Here is a 15891-nt window from a genome sequence, read left to right on the forward strand (position 1 = left end):
GGGAATAAAACCAGGCCTCGACAACTTAACCTGCGGAAAAACTTTTTTTTGAAAAAAATCCCTGACCGGCGGGTCAGAATTTCACCAAAAATCTGACGTTACCCGATTCACTCAAAAATGGTGCCAAACTGTTGCAAAGACTCCCCTGATACGTTCGGCGGTGGATACGGAAGGGTTTTTATCATAGGGAATAAAATCAGGCCTCGACAACTTAACCTGCGGAAAAACTTTTTTTTGAAAAAAATCCCTGACCGGCGGGTCAGAATTTCACCAAAAATCTGACGTTACCCGATTCACTCAAAAATGGTGCCAAACTGTTGCAAAGACTCCCCTGATACGTTTGGCGGTGGATACAGAAGGGTTTTTATCATAGGGAATAAAATCAGGCCTCGACAACTTAACCTGCGGAGAAAACTTTTTTTTGAAAAAAATCCCTGACCGGCGGGTCAGAATTTCACCAAAAATCTGACGTTACCCGATTCACTCAAAAACGGTGCCAAACTGTTGCAAAGACTCCCCTGATACGTTTGACGGTGGATACAGACGGGTTTTTATCATGGGGAATAAAATCAGGCCTCGACAACTTAACCTGCGGAGAAAACTTTTTTTTGAAAAAAAAAACCCTGACCGGCGGGTCAGAATTTCACCAAAAATCTGACGTTACCGGATTCACTCAAAAACGGTGCCAAACTGTTGCAAAGACTCCCCTGATACGTTTGACGGTGGATACAGACGGGTTTTTATCATAGGGAATAAAATCAGGCCTCGACAACTTAACCTGCGGAGAAAAACTTTTTTTTGAAAAAAATCCCTGACCGGCGGGTCAGAATTTCACCAAAAATCTGACGTTACCCGATTCACTCAAAAATGGTGCCAAACTGTTGCAAAGACTCTCCTGATACGTTTGGCCTCGACAAATTAACCTGCGGAAAAACTTTTTTTTGAAAAAAATCCCTGACCGGCGGGTCAGAATTTCACCAAAAATCTGACGTTACCCGATTCACTCAAAAACGGTGCCAAACTGTTGCAAAGACTCCCCTGATACGTTTGACGGTGGATACAGAAGGGTTTTTATCGTAGGGAATAAAACCAGGCCTCGACAACTTAACCTGCGGAAAAACTTTTTTTTGAAAAAAATCCCTGACCCGCGGGTCAGAATTTCACCAAAAATCTGACGTTACCCGATTCACTCAAAAATGGTGCCAAACTGTTGCAAAGACTCCCCTGATACGTTCGGCGGTGGATACGGAAGGGTTTTTATCATAGGGAATAAAATCAGGCCTCGACAACTTAACCTGCGGAAAAACTTTTTTTTGAAAAAAATCCCTGACCGGCGGGTCAGAATTTCACCAAAAATCTGACGTTACCCGATTCACTCAAAAATGGTGCCAAACTGTTGCAAAGACTCCCCTGATACGTTTGGCGGTGGATACAGAAGGGTTTTTATCATAGGGAATAAAATCAGGCCTCGACAACTTAACCTGCGGAGAAAACTTTTTTTTGAAAAAAATCCCTGACCGGCGGGTTAGAATTTCACCAAAAATCTGACGTTACCCGATTCACTCAAAAATGGTGCCAAACTGTTGCAAAGACTCTCCTGATACGTTTGGCGGTGGATACAGAAGGGTTTTTATCATAGGGAATAAAATCAGGCCTCGACACCTTAACCTGCGGAAAAACTATTTTTGGAAAAAATCCCTGACCGGCGGGTCAGAATTTCACCAAAAATCTGACGTTGCCCGATTCACTCAAAAACGGTGCCAAACTGTTGCAAAGACTCCCCTGATACGTTTGGCGGTGGATACAGAAGGGTTTTTATCATAGGGAATAAAATCAGACCTCGACAACTTAACCTGCAGGAAATAAAAATTTTTGAAAAAAAAAACCTGACCGGCGGGTCAGAATTTCACCAAAAATCTGACGTTACCCGATTCACTCAAAAATGGTGCCAAACTGTTGCAAAGACTCTCCTGATACGTTTGGCCTCGACAAATTAACCTGCGGAAAAACATTTTTTTGAAAAAAAATCCCTGACCGGCGGGTCAGAATTTCACCAAAAATCTGACGTTACCCGATTCACTCAAAAACGGTGCCAAACTGTTGCAAAGACTCCCCTGATACGTTTGACGGTGGATACAGAAGGGTTTTTATCGTAGGGAATAAAATCAGGCCTTGTCAACTTAACCTGCGGAAAAACTTTTTTTTGAAAAAAATCCCTGACCGGCGGGTCAGAATTTCACCAAAAATCTGACGTTACCCGATTCACTCAAAAATGGTGCCAAACTGTTGCAAAGACTCCCCTGATACGTTCGGCGGTGGATACGGAAGGGTTTTTATCATAGGGAATAAAATCAGGCCTCGACAACTTAACCTGCGGAAAAACTTTTTTTTGAAAAAAAATCCCTGACCGGCGGGTCAGAATTTCACCAAAAATCTGACGTTACCCGATTCACTCAAAAATGGTGCCAAACTGTTGCAAAGACTCCCCTGATACGTTTGACGGTGGATGCGGAAAGGTTTTTGTTATAGGGAATAAAATCAGGCCTCGACAACTTAACCTGCGGAGAAAACTTTTTTTTGAAAAAAATCCCTGACCGGCGGGTCAGAATTTCACCAAAAATCTGACGTTACCCGATTCACTCAAAAATGGGGCCAAACTGTTGCAAAGACTCTCCTGATACGTTTGGCGGTGGATACAGAAGGGTTTTTATCATAGGGAATAAAATCAGGCCTCGACAACTTAACCTGCGGAAAAACTTTTTTTTGAAAAAAATCCCTGACCGGCGGGTCAGAATTTCACCAAAAATCTGACGTTACCCGATTCACTCAAAAATGGTGCCAAACTGTTGCAAAGACTCCCCTGATACGTTCGGCGGTGGATACAGAAGGGTTTTTATCATAGGGAATAAAATCATGCCTCGACAACTTAACCTGGGGAAAAACTTTTTTTTGAAAAAAATCCCTGACCGGCGGGTCAGAATTTCACCAAAAATCTGACCTTACCCGATTCATTGAAAAACGGTGCCAAACTGTTGCAATGACTCCCCTGATACGTTTGGCGGTGGATAGAGAAGGGTTTTTATCATAGGGAATAAAATCAGGCCTCAACAACTTAACCTGCGGAAAAACTTTTTTTTGAAAAAAATCCCTGACCGGCGGGTCAGAATTTCACAAAAAATCTGACGTTACCCTATTCACTCAAAAATGGTGCCAAACTGTTGCAAAGACTCCCTTGATACGTTTGGCGGTGGATACAGAAGGGTTTTTATCAGAGGGAATAAAATCAGCCTCGACAACTTAACCTGTGGAAAAACTTTTTTCTGAAAAAAATCCCTGACCGGCAGGTCAGAATTTCACCAAAAATCTGACGTTACCCTATTCACTCAAAAATGGTGCCAAACTGTTGCAAAGACTCCCCTGATACGTTTGGCGGTGGATAGAGAAGGGTTTTTATCATAGGGAATAAAATCAGGCCTCGACAACTTAACCTGCGGAGAAAACTTTTTTTTGAAAAAAATCCCTGACCGGCGGGTCAGAATTTCACCAAAAATCTGACGTTACCCGATTCACTCAAAAATGGTGCCAAACTGTTGCAAAGACTCCCCTGATACGTTCGGCGGTGGATACAGAAGGGTTTTTATCATAGGGAATATAATCAGGCCTCGACAACTTAACCTGCGGAGAAAACTTTTTTTATGAAAAAAATCCCTGACCGGCGGGTCAGAATTTCACAAAAAATCTGACGTTACCCTATTCACTCAAAAATGGTGCCAAACTGTTGCAAAGACTCCCGTGATACGTTTGGCGGTGGATACAGAAGGGTTTTTATCAGAGGGAATAAAATCAGCCTCGACAACTTAACCTGTGGAAAAAAATTTCTGAAAAAAATCCCTGACCGGCAGGTCAGAATTTCACCAAAAATCTGACGTTACCCTATTCACTCAAAAATGGTGCCAAACTGTTGCAAAGACTCCCCTGATACGTTTGGCGGTGGATAGAGAAGGGTTTTTATCATAGGGAATAAAATCAGGCCTCGACAACTTAACCTGCGAGAAAACTTTTTTTTGAAACAAATCCCTGACCGGCGGGTCAGAATTTCACCAAAAATCTGACGTTACCCGATTCACTCAAAAATGGTGCCAAACTGTTGCAAAGACTCCCCTGATACGTTCGGCGGTGGATACAGAAGGGTTTTTATCATAGGGAATATAATCAGGCCTCGACAACTTAACCTGCGGAGAAAACTTTTTTTATGAAAAAAATCCCTGACCGGCGGGTCAGAATTTCACAAAAAATCTGACGTTACCCTATTCACTCAAAAATGGTGCCAAATTGTTGCAAAGACTCCCGTGATACGTTTGGCGGTGGATACAGAAGGGTTTTTATCAGAGGGAATAAAATCAGCCTCGACAACTTAACCTGTGGAAAAAAATTTCTGAAAAAAATCCCTGACCGGCAGGTCAGAATTTCACCAAAAATCTGACGTTACCCTATTCACTCAAAAATGGTGCCAAACTGTTGCAAAGACTCCCCTGATACGTTTGGCGGTGGATAGAGAAGGGTTTTTATCATAGGGAATAAAATCAGGCCTCGACAACTTAACATGCGGAAAAACTTTTTTTTGAAAAAAATCCCTGACTGGCGGGTCAGAATTTCACCAAAAATCTGACGTTACCCGATTCACTCAAAAACGGTGCCAAACCGTTGCAAAGACTCCCCTGATACGTTTGACGGTGGATACAGAAGGGTTTTTATCATAGGGAATAAAATCATGCCTCGACAACTTAACCTGCGGAAAAACTTTTTTTTGAAAAAAATCCCTGACCGGCGGGTCAGAATTTCACCAAAAATCTGACGTTACCCGATTCACTCAAAAATGGTGCCAAACTGTTGCAAAGACTCCCCTGATACGTTTGGCGGTGGATAGAGAAGGGTTTTTATCATAGGGAATAAAATCAGGCCTCGACAACTTAACCTGCGAGAAAACTTTTTTTTGAAAAAAATCCCTGACCGGCGGGTCAGAATTTCACCAAAAATCTGACGTTACCCGATTCACTCAAAAATGGTGCCAAACTGTTGCAAAGACTCCCCTGATACGTTCGGCGGTGGATACAGAAGGGTTTTTATCATAGGGAATATAATCAGGCCTCGACAACTTAACCTGCGGAGAAAACTTTTTTTATGAAAAAAATCCCTGACCGGCGGGTCAGAATTTCACAAAAAATCTGACGTTACCCTATTCACTCAAAAATGGTGCCAAACTGTTGCAAAGACTCCCGTGATACGTTTGGCGGTGGATACAGAAGGGTTTTTATCAGAGGGAATAAAATCAGCCTCGACAACTTAACCTGTGGAAAAAAATTTCTGAAAAAAATCCCTGACCGGCAGGTCAGAATTTCACCAAAAATCTGACGTTACCCTATTCACTCAAAAATGGTGCCAAACTGTTGCAAAGACTCCCCTGATACGTTTGGCGGTGGATAGAGAAGGGTTTTTATCATAGGGAATAAAATCAGGCCTCGACAACTTAACATGCGGAAAAACTTTTTTTTGAAAAAAATCCCTGACTGGCGGGTCAGAATTTCACCAAAAATCTGACGTTACCCGATTCACTCAAAAACGGTGCCAAACCGTTGCAAAGACTCCCCTGATACGTTTGACGGTGGATACAGAAGGGTTTTTATCATAGGGAATAAAATCATGCCTCGACAACTTAACCTGCGGAAAAACTTTTTTTTGAAAAAAATCCCTGACCGGCGGGTCAGAATTTCACCAAAAATCTGACCTTACCCGATTCATTCAAAAACGGTGCCAAACTGTTGCAATTACTCCCCTGATACGTTTGGCGGTGGATAGAGAAGGGTTTTTATGATAGGGAATAAAATCAGGCCTCGACAACTTAACCTGCGGAAAAACTTCAAAAAAAAAAATCCCTGACCGGCGGGTCAGAATTTCACCAAAAATCTGACGTTACCCGATTCACTCAAAAATGGTGCCAAACTGTTGCAAAGACTCCCCTGATACGTTTGGCGGTGGATACGGAAGGGTTTTTATCATAGGGAATAAAATCAGGCCTCGGCAACTTAACCTGCGGAGAAAACTTTTTTTTGAAAAAAATCCCTGACCGGCGGGTCAGAATTTCACCAAAAATCTGACGTTACCCGATTCACTCAAAAATGGTGCCAAACTGTTGCAAAGACTCCCCTGATACGTTCGGCGGTGGATACAGAAGGGTTTTTATCATAGGGAATAAAATCAGGCCTCGACAACTTAACCTGCGGAGAAAACTTTTTTTTGAAAAAAATCCCTGACCGGCGGGTCAGAATTTCACCAAAAATCTGACGTTACCCGATTCACTCAAAAATGGTGCCAAACTGTTGCAAAGACTCCCCTGAAACGTTTGGCGGTGGATAGGGAAGGGTTTTTATCATAGGGAATAAAATCAGGCCTCAACAACTTAACCTGCGGAAAAACTTTTTTTTGAAAAAAATCCCTGACCGGCGGGTCAGAATTTCACCAAAAATCTGACGTTACCCGATTCACTCAAAAACGGTGCCAAACTATTGCAAAGAATCCCCTGATACGTTTGACGGTGGATACAGAAGGGTTTTTATCATAGGGAATAAAATCAGGCCTCGACAACTTAACCTGCGGAAAAACTTTTTTTTGAAAAAAATCCCTGACCGGCGGGTCAGAATTTCACCAAAAATCTGACCTTACCCGATTCACTCAAAAACGGTGCCAAACTGTTGCAAAGACTCCCCTGATACATTTGACGGTGGATACAGAAGGGTTTTTATCATAGGGAATAAAATCATGCCTCAACAACTTAACCTGCGGAAAAACTTTTTTTTGAAAAAAATCCCTGACCGGCGGGTCAGAATTTCACCAAAAATCTGACCTTACCCGATTCATTCAAAAACGGTGCCAAACTGTTGCAATGACTCCCCTGATACGTTTGGCGGTGCATAGAGAAGGCTTTTTATCATAGGGAATAAAATCAGGCCTCAACAACTTAACCTGCGGAAAAACTTTTTTTAAAAAAAAAATCCCTGACCGGCGGGTCAGAATTTCACAAAAAATCTGACGTTACCCGATTCACTCAAAAACGGTGCCAATACTATTGCAAAGAATCCCCTGATACGTTTGACGGTGGATACAGAAGGGTTTTTATCATAGGGAATAAAATCAGGCCTCGACAACTTAACCTGCGGAAAAACTTTTTTTTGAAAAAAATCCCTGACCGGCGGGTCAGAATTTCACCAAAAATCTGACCTTACCCGATTCATTCAGAAACGGTGTCAAACTTTCTCAATGACTCCCCTGATACGTTTGGCGGTGGATACAGAAGGCTTTTTATCATAGGGAATAAAATCAGGCCTCGAAAACTTAACCTGCGGAAAAACTTTTTTTTGAAAAAAATCCCTGACCGGCAGGTCAGAATTTCACCAAAAATCTGACCTTACCCAATTCATTCAAAAACGGTGCCAAACTGTTGCAATGACTCCCCTAATACGTTTGGCGGTGGATAGAGAAGGGTTTTTATCATAGGGAATAAAATCAGGCCTCAACAACTTAACCTGCGGAAAAACTTTTTTTTAAAAAAAATCCCTGACCGGCGGGTCAGAATTTCACAAAAAATCTGACGTTACCCTATTCACTCAAAAATGGTGCCAAACTGTTGCAAAGACTCCCCTGATACGTTTGGCGGTGGATAGAGAAGGGTTTTTATCATAGGGAATAAAATCAGGCCTCAACAACTTAACCTGCGGAAAAACTTTTTTAAAAAAAAAATCCCTGACCGGCGGGTCAGAATTTCACAAAAAATCTGACGTTACCCTATTCACTCAAAAATGGTGCCAAACTGTTGCAAAGACTCCCCTGATACGTTTGGCGGTGGATAGAGAAGGGTTTTTATCATAGGGAATAAAATCAGGCCTCGACAACTTAACCTGCGGAAAAACTTTCTTTTGAAAAAAATCCCTGACCGGCGGGTCAGAATTTCACAAAAAATCTGACGTTACCCTATTCACTCAAAAATGGTGCCAAACTGTTGCAAAGACTCCCCTGATACGTTTGGCGGTGGATACAGAAGGGTTTTTATAAGAGGGAATAAAATCAGGCCTCGACAACTTAACCTGCGGGAAAACTTTTTTTAAAAAAAAATCCCTGACCGGCGGGTCAGAATTTCACCAAAAATCTGACGTTACCCGATTCACTCAAAAACGGTGCCAAACTATTGCAAAGACTCCCCTGATACGTTTGACGATGGATACAGAAGGGTTTTTATCATAGGGAATAAAATCAGGCCTCGACAACTTAACCTGCGGAAAAACTTTCTTTTGAAAAAAATCCCTGACAGGCGGGTCAGAATTTCACAAAAAATCTGACGTTACCCTATTCACTCAAAAATGGTGCCAAACTGTTGCAAAGACTCCCCTGATACGTTTGGCGGTGGATACAGAAGGGTTTTTATCAGAGGGAATAAAATCAGGCCTCGACAACTTAACCTGCGGGAAAACTTTTTTTTAAAAAAAATCCCTGACCGGCGGGTCAGAATTTCACCAAAAATCTGACGTTACCCGATTCACTCAAAAATGGTGCCAAACTGTTGCAAAGACTCCCCTGATACGTTTGGCGGTGGATAGAGAAGGGTTTTTATCATAGGGAATAAAATCAGGCCTCGACAACTTAACATGCGGAAAAAAATTTTTTTGAATAAAATCCCTGACCGGCGGGTCAGAATTTCACCAAAAATCTGACGTTACCCGGTTCACTCAAAAATGGTGCCAAACTGTTGCAAAGACTCCCCTGATACGTTTGACGGTGGATACAGAAGGGTTTTTATCATAGGGAATAAAATCATGCCTCGACAACTTAACCTGCGGAAAAACTTTTTTTTTAAGAAAATCCCTGACCGGCGGGTCAGAATTTCACAAAAAATCTGACGTTACCCTATTCACTCAAAAATGGTGCCAAACTGTTGCAAAGACTCCCTTGATACGTTTGGCGGTGGATACAGAAGGGTTTTTATCATAGGGAATAAAATCAGGCCTCGACAACTTAACCTGTGGAAAAACATTTTTTTGAAAAAAATCCCTAACCGGCGGGTCAGAATTTCACCAAAAATCTGACGTTACCCTATTCACTCAAAAACGGTGCCAAACTGTTGCAAAGACTCCCTTGATACGTTTGGCGGTGGATACAGAAGGGTTTTTATCATAGGGAATAAAATCAGGCCTCGACAACTTAACCTGCGGAAAAACTTTTTTTAAAAAAATCCCTGACCGGCGGGTCAGAATTTCACCAAAAATTTGACGTTACCCGATTCACTAAAAAACGGTGCCAAACTGTTGCAAAGACTCTCCTGATACGTTTGGCGGTGGATACAGAAGGGTTTTTATCAGAGGGAATAAAATCAGGCCTTGACAACTTAACCTGCGGAAAAGCTTTTAAAAAAAAAATCCCTGACCGGCGGGTCAGAATTTCACCAAAAATCTGACGTTACCCGATTCACTCCAAAACGGTGCCAAACTGTTGCAAAGACTCCCCTGATACGAATGACGGTGGATACAGAAGGGTTTTTATCATAGGGAATAAAATCAGGCCTCGACAACTAAACATGCGGAAATTTTTTTTTTTTGAAAATAATCCCTGACGGGCGGGTCAGAATTTCACCAAAAATCTGACGTTACCCGATTCACTCAAAAACGGTGCCAAACTGTTGCAATGACTCCCCTGATACGTTTGGCGGTGGATACAGAAGGGTTTTTATCATAGGGAATAAAATCAGGCCTCGACAACTTAACCTGGGGAAAAACTTTTTTTTGAAAAAAATCCCTGACCGGCGGGTCAGAATTTCACCAAAAAACTGACATTACCCTATTCACTCAAAAATGGTGTCAAACTGTTGCAAAGACTCCCCTGATACGTTTGGCGGTGGATACATAAGGGCTTTTATCATAGGGAATAAAATCAGGGCTCGACAACTTAACCTGGGGAAAAACTTTTTTTTGAAAAGAATCCCTGACCGGCGGGTCAGAATTTCACCAAAAAACTGACGTTACCCTATTCACTCAAAAATGGTGTCAAACTGTTCCAAAGACTCCCCTGATACGATTGGCGGTGGATACAGAAGGGTTTTTATCATAGGGAATAAAATCAGGCCTCAACAACTTAACCTGCGGAAAAACTTTTTTTGAAAAAAATCCCTGACCGGCGGGTCAGAATTTCACCAAAAAACTGACGTTACCCTATTCACTCAAAAATGGTGTCAAACTGTTGCAAAGACTCCCCTGATACGATTGGCGGTGGATAGAGAAGGGTTTTTATCATAGGGAATAAAATCAGGCCTCGACAACTTAACCTGCGGAAAAACTTTTTTTTGAAAAAAATCCCTGACCGGCGGGTCAGAATTTCACCAAAAATCTGACGTTACCCTATTCACTCAAAAACGGTGCCAAACTGTTGCAAAGACTCCCTTGATACGTTTGGCGGTGGATACAGAAGGGTTTTTATCATAGGGAATAAAATCAGGCCTCGACAACTTAACCTGCGGAAAAGCTTTTAAAAAAAAAATCCCTGACCGGCGGGTCAGAATTTCACCAAAAATCTGACGTTACCCTATTCACTCAAAAACGGTGCCAAACTGTTGCAATGACTCTCGTGATACGTTTGGCGGTGGATACATAAGGGTTTTTATCATAGGGAATAAAATCAGGGCTCGACAACTTAACCTGGGGAAAAACTTTTTTTTGAAAAAAATCCCTGACCGGCGGGTCAGAATTTCACCAAAAAACTGACGTTACCCTATTCACTCAAAAATGGTGTCAAACTGTTGCAAAGACTCCCCTGATACGATTGGCGGTGGATACAGAAGGGTTTTTATCATAGGGAATAAAATCAGGCCTCGACAACTTAACCTGCGGAAAAACTTTTTTTGAAAAAAATCCCTGACCGGCGGGTCAGAATTTCACCAAAAAACTGACGTTACCCTATTCACTCAAAAATGGTGTCAAACTGTTGCAAAGACTCCCCTGATACGATTGGCGGTGGATACAGAAGGGTTTTTATCATAGGGAATAAAATCATGCCTCGACAACTTAACCTGCGGAAAAACTTTTTTGTGAAAAAAATCCCTGACCGGCGGGTCAGAATTTCACCAAAAATCTGACCTTACCCGATTCATTCAAAAACGGTGCCAAACTGTTGCAATGACTCCCCTGATACGTTTGGCGGTGGATAGAGAAGGGTTTTTATCATAGGGAATAAAATCAGGCCTCGACAACTTAACCTGCGGAAAAACTTTTTTTTGAAAAAAATCCCTGACCGGCGGGTCAGAATTTCACCAAAAATCTGACGTTACCCTATTCACTCAAAAACGGTGCCAAACTGTTGCAAAGACTCCCTTGATACGTTTGGCATTGGATACAGAAGGGTTTTTATCATAGGGAATAAAATCATGCCTCGACAACTTAACCTGTGGAAAAGCTTTAAAAAAAAAAATCCCTGACCGGCGGGTCAGAATTTCACCAAAAATCTGACGTTACCCTATTCACTCAAAAACGGTGCCAAACTGTTGCAATGACTCTCGTGATACGTTTGGCGGTGGATACAGTAGGGTTTTTATCATAGGGAATAAAATCAGGCCTCGACAACTTAACCTGCGGAAAAAACTTATTTTTTAAAAAAATCCCTGACCGGCAGGTCAGAATTTCACCAAAAATCTGACGTTACCCGATTCACTCAAAAATGGTGCCAAACTGTTGCAAAGACTCCCCTGATACGTTTGGCGGTGGATACAGAAGGGTTTTTATCATAGGGAATAAAATCAGGCCTCAACAACTTAACCTGTGGAAAAACTTTTTTTTGAAAAAAATCCCTGACCGGCGGGTCAGAATTTCACCAAAAATCTGACGTTACCCGATTCACTCCAAAACGGTGCCAAACTGTTGCAAAGACTCCCCTGATACGAATGACGGTGGATACAGAAGGGTTTTTATCATAGGGAATAAAATCAGGCCTCGACAACTTAACATGCGGAAAAATTTTTTTTTGAAAATAATCCCTGACGGGCGGGTCAGAATTTCACCAAAAATCTGACGTTACCCGATTCACTCAAAAACGGTGCCAAACTGTTGCAATGACTCCCCTGATACGTTTGGCGGTGGATACAGAAGGGTTTTTATCATAGGGAATAAAATCAGGCCTCGACAACTTAACCTGCGTAAAAACATTTTTTGGGAAAAATCCCTGACCGGCGGGTCAGAATTTCACCAAAAAACTGACGTTACCCGATTCACTCAAAAATGGAGCAAAACTGTTATAAGGTCTCCCCTGATACGTTTGGCGGTGGATACAGAAGGGTTTTTATCATAGGGACTAAAATCAGGCCTCGACAACTTAACCCTCGGAAAAACTTTTTTTGAAAAAAATCCCTGACCGGCGGGTCAGAATTTCACCAAAAAACTGACGTTACCCTATTCACTCAAAAATGGTGTCAAACTGTTGCAAAGACTCCCCTGATACGATTGGCGGTGGATACAGAAGGGTTTTTATCATAGGGAATAAAATCATGCCTCGACAACTTAACCTGCGGAAAAACTTTTTTTTGAAAAAAATCCCTGACCGGCGGGTCAGAATTTCACCAAAAATCTGACCTTACCCGATTCATTCAAAAACGGTGCCAAACTGTTGCAAAGACTCTCCTGATACGTTTGGCGGTGGATAGAGAAGGGTTTTTATCATAGGGAATAAAATCAGGCCTCGACAACTTAACCTGCGGAAAAACTTTTTTTTGAAGAAAATCCCTGACCGGCGGGTCAGAATTTCACAAAAAATCTGACGTTACCCTATTCACTCAAAAATGGTGCCAAACTGTTGCAAAGACTCCCTTGATACGTTTGGCGGTGGATACAGAAGGGTTTTTATCATAGGGAATAAAATCAGGCCTCGACAACTTAACCTGTGGAAAAACTTTTTTTTGAAAAAAATCCCTGACCGGCGGGTCAGAATTTCACCAAAAATCTGACGTTACCCTATTCACTCAAAAACGGTGCCAAACTGTTGCAAAGACTCCCTTGATACGTTTGGCGGTGGATACAGAAGGGTTTTTATCATAGGGAATAAAATCAGGCCTCGACAACTTAACCTGCGGAAAAACTTTAAAAAAAAAAATCCCTGACCGGCGGGTCAGAATTTCACCAAAAATTTGACGTTACCCGATTCCCTAAAAAATGGTGCCAAACTGTTGCAAAGACTCTCCTGATACGTTTGGCGGTGGATACAGAAGGGTTTTTATCAGAGGGAATAAAATCAGGCCTTGACAACTTAACCTGTGGAAAAACTTTTTTTTGAAAAAAATCCCTGACCGGCGGGTCAGAATTTCACCAAAAATCTGACGTTACGCTATTCACTCAAAAACGGTGCCAAACTGTTGCAAAGACTCCCTTGATACGTTTGGCGGTGGATACAGAAGGGTTTTTATCATAGGGAATAAAATCAGGCCTCGACAACTTAACCTGCGGGAAAACTTTTTTTTAAAAAAAATCCCTGACCGGCGGGTCAGAATTTCACCAAAAATCTGACGTTACCCGATTCACTCAAAAATGGTGCCAAACTGTTGCAAAGACTCCCCTGATACGTTTGGCGGTGGATACGGAAGGGTTTTTATCATAGGGAATAAAATCAGGCCTCGACAACTTAACCTGCGGAAAAAACTTATTTTAAAAAAAAATCCCTGACCGGCGGGTCAGAATTTCACCAAAAATCTGACGTTACCCGATTCACTCAAAAACGGTGCCAAACTGTTGCAATGACTCCCCTGATACGTTTGGCGGTGGATACAGAAGGGTTTTTATCATAGGGAATAAAATCAGGCCTCGACAACTTAACCTGCGGAAAAACTTTTTTTTGAAAGAAATCCCTGACCGGCGGGTCAGAATTTCACCAAAAATCTGACGTTACCCGATTCACTCAAAAATGGTGCCAAACTGTTGCAAAGACTCCCCTGATACGTTTGGCGGTGGATACAGAAGGGCTTTTATCATAGGGAATAAAATCAGGGCTCGACAACTTAACCTGGGGAAAAACTTTTTTTTGAAAAAAATCCCTGACCGGCGGGTCAGAATTTCACCAAAAAACTGACGTTACCCTATTCACTCAAAAATGGTGTCAAACTGTTGCAAAGACTCCCCTGATACGATTGGCGGTGGATACAGAAGGGTTTTTATCATAGGGAATAAAATCAGGCCTCGACAACTTAACCTGCGGAAAAACTTTTTTTGAAAAAAATCCCTGACCGGCGGGTCAGAATTTCACCAAAAAACTGACGTTACCCGATTCACTCAAAAATGGAGCAAAACTGTTATAAAGACTCCCCTGATACGTTTGGCGGTGGATACAGAAGGGTTTTTATCATAGGGAATAAAATCAGGCCTCGACAACTTAACCTGCGGAATAGTTTTTTTTAAAAAAAATCCCTGACCGGTGGGTCAGAATTTCACCAAAAATCTGACGTTACCCGATTCACTCAAAAATGGTGCCAAACTGTTGCAAAGACTCCCCTGATACGTTTGGCGGTGGATACAATAGGGCTTTTATCATAGGGAATAAAATCAGGCCTCGACAACTTAACCTGCGGAAAAAATCTTTTTTTTGAAAAAAATCCCTGACCGGCGGGTCAGAATTTCACCAAAAATCTGACGTTACCCTATTCACTCAAAAATGGTGCCAAACTGTTGCAAAGACTCCCCTGATACGTTTGGCGGTGGATAGAGAAGGGTTTTTATCATAGGGAATAAAATCAGGCCTCGACAACTTAACCTGCGGAAAAACTTTTTTTTGAAAAAAATCCCTGACCGGCGGGTCAGAATTTCACCAAAAATCTGACCTTACCCGATTCACTCAAAAACGGTGCCAAACTGTTGCAAAGACTCCCCTGATACATTTGACGGTGGATACAGAAGGGTTTTTATCATAGGGAATAAAATCATGCCTCAACAACTTAACCTGCGGAAAAACTTTTTTTTGAAAAAAATCCCTGACCGGCGGGTCAGAATTTCACCAAAAATCTGACCTTACCCGATTCATTCAAAAACGGTGCCAAACTGTTGCAATGACTCCCCTGATACGTTTGGCGGTGCATAGAGAAGGCTTTTTATCATAGGGAATAAAATCAGGCCTCAACAACTTAACCTGCGGAAAAACTTTTTTTTAAAAAAAAATCCCTGACCGGCGGGTCAGAATTTCACAAAAAATCTGACGTTACCCGATTCACTCAAAAACGGTGCCAATACTATTGCAAAGAATCCCCTGATACGTTTGACGGTGGATACAGAAGGGTTTTTATCATAGGGAATAAAATCAGGCCTCGACAACTCAACCTGCGGAAAAACTTTTTTTTGAAAAAAATCCCTGACCGGCGGGTCAGAATTTCACCAAAAATCTGACCTTACCCGATTCATTCAGAAACGGTGTCAAACTTTCTCAATGACTCCCCTGATACGTTTGGCGGTGGATACAGAAGGCTTTTTATCATAGGGAATAAAATCAGGCCTCGAAAACTTAACCTGCGGAAAAACTTTTTTTTGAAAAAAATCCCTGACCGGCAGGTCAGAATTTCACCAAAAATCTGACCTTACCCAATTCATTCAAAAACGGTGCCAAACTGTTGCAATGACTCCCCTAATACGTTTGGCGGTGGATAGAGAAGGGTTTTTATCATAGGGAATAAAATCAGGCCTCGACAACTTAACCTGCGGAAAAACTTTTTTTAAAAAAAAATCCCTGACCGGCGGGTCAGAATTTCACAAAAAATCTGACGTTACCCTATTCACTCAAAAATGGTGCCAAACTGTTGCAAAGACTCCCCTGATACGTTTGGCGGTGGAT

This window comes from Zootoca vivipara, chromosome 8 (genome assembly GCF_963506605.1).
Source record: "Zootoca vivipara chromosome 8, rZooViv1.1, whole genome shotgun sequence".
NCBI classification, from domain to species: Eukaryota; Metazoa; Chordata; class Lepidosauria; order Squamata; family Lacertidae; genus Zootoca; species Zootoca vivipara.